Source organism: Pyxicephalus adspersus, chromosome 5, assembly GCF_032062135.1.
Source record: "Pyxicephalus adspersus chromosome 5, UCB_Pads_2.0, whole genome shotgun sequence".
NCBI classification, from domain to species: Eukaryota; Metazoa; Chordata; class Amphibia; order Anura; family Pyxicephalidae; genus Pyxicephalus; species Pyxicephalus adspersus.
This window is the reverse complement of record NC_092862.1, coordinates 244,041-245,993: the sequence shown is the minus strand read 5'-3', so window position 1 is coordinate 245,993 and position 1,953 is coordinate 244,041. Positions and strand designations below refer to the sequence as shown.

Genomic DNA, 1,953 nt, shown 5'->3' with positions numbered 1-1,953 from the left:
CACTGCATATTACACACCCCGATCACATGACCCACACTGCATATTACACACCCTGATCACATGGCCCGCACTGCATATATTACACACCCCGATCACATGACCCCCACTGCATATTACACACCCTGATCACATTCTGGCATCCTCTAAAATATGGTATATCAGCCGCCAGATGCAGGATTGGGGACTTCTGACTATAAACCAAACGTAACAGAGTCTGACACTTCTCCTGAGAATGGAATATTCTGGAATGTGACCCAGAACAATTCCTGCTACCCACCCAAGTATGGAGACCCCCTGGTAAGTGAAGCACCAAAAAACTAGATAATTCTATTTAGAATATTGAGGGCCATGAAGAAGCAAAAAGGCCCCTTTGGGTTTTAGTGAATACATTAAAGTAAAACCTCTTTAACCTTCCTATGGTAAGTTGGCTAACCCTGACCAGAAATGCACCGGTAGAAGAAACCCGCTTATCAAAGTGGCAATAGCAAAGCAAATCTTCAACATGGCGGTAACACTGGAGGACAGGGACTCCTCGGGGGACGGCCCATCAGTCAGAGACTTAGATTAGAACTGAAGCAGACTATCGAGCACCAATCTGAAAACAACTAATACAATGAGTCAAAGTTTTGCATCTCGGTGGCAAAAACCCTAACCGGGGACAAAGCCACTTCTTGGGCACCCGGCCTCCTTCCCCAGGGAACAAATACTGCCGGGCACCCGGCCTCCTTCCCCAGGGAACAAATACTGCCGGGCACCCGGCCTCCTTCCCCAGGGAGGCCAATAGACAGTGGTTCGGTGGCAGTGCGGGGTCCCATCAGAGTGTCAGCTCTGTGTACAATGGTGGGAGGTACATTTGCAGATTGGGGGTGGGGAGATGACATTTTAGGGCTGGAGAGGTGTGAAATACACAATGCAGAGTTCATGGCACAGCAGCTTTGTGTCATTTTGTGTTTTTGTGAAGGAAATGTGTGTACTGGAGAAGAGGGGAGGGGGTGACACATGGGGGTGACACATGGGGGTGATGGATGAGGCGTGCTGGAGGTGGGGGGCAGGGGGGGGATTTGGCAGTGACGGATGAGGCGTTGGGCCAGGGCCGCACGCTCCGGCACCAGATAACCGCTCAGCTGCTCAGGTTACAGATCCGCTTCCAGCCGTCCGGATTTTTCCATCAAGCCGTGCAGCCTGCCAGGATTGGGCTGATGCAACTTGGATGTTATGACGGAAAGTTCCAGACCGCGGAGCGGATTCCACCTTCCGGGGGCCACAAAATGTGTAAAAATGATAAAATAATTTCCTAGCACATCACAGCAATACAGAGGAGGCAAAAGAGTGCACAGAAGGGACAGGGCACGCAGGAGGGCGACACGGCACGCAGGAGGGCGACACGGCACGCAGGAGGGCGACACGGCACGCAGGGGGGGACAGTGATACATGACATAAATCAGACAAAGCCAATCAAATCCCTCCGTACAATTCGCCTCATATTGGCCATTTGTTATTATATCGCCATTTGCCCCGCTGTCTCCTGATCCCTACATATGAGACAGAACACAGGACACATCATAGAGCTGTAAACAGCAGTAGCGCAGTACAATAATATCCCAGCAGAGAATCGGGGGTGTCCGAATTCCACACACAACCGCTGACCAACATCTTACATCACCACCGAGCAAAGCCAGAATCTCCGATTACTGCCGACCGCCAAATACTGTCAACTCCACTGCCAGAGCCCACCAATGGGAAAAGGGGGGGTATAACCCCTTCACTGCCAGAGCATCCCCCCCCCAACACACAGGAGGGGATAACCCCTTCACTGCCAGAGGAAGAGGTGAGTGAAACAATTTGCCTGACAAAGCTCAATACAGGGAAGGGGGATAACCCCTTCACCGCCTGAGGCCCCCCCACACATACAGGAGGGGATAACCCCTTCACCGCCTGAGGCCCCCCCACACA

The 1,953-nt window shown here is 52.2% G+C and overlaps 1 protein-coding gene across 1 annotated transcript in view; it reads right to left on the bottom strand.

The window, feature by feature from the left end:
• The window catches only part of MROH1 (maestro heat like repeat family member 1), a gene marked incomplete at its 5' end in the record, with an annotated part of 41,180 nt that overhangs the window by 7,768 nt on the left and 31,459 nt on the right, over positions 1-1,953 (bottom strand).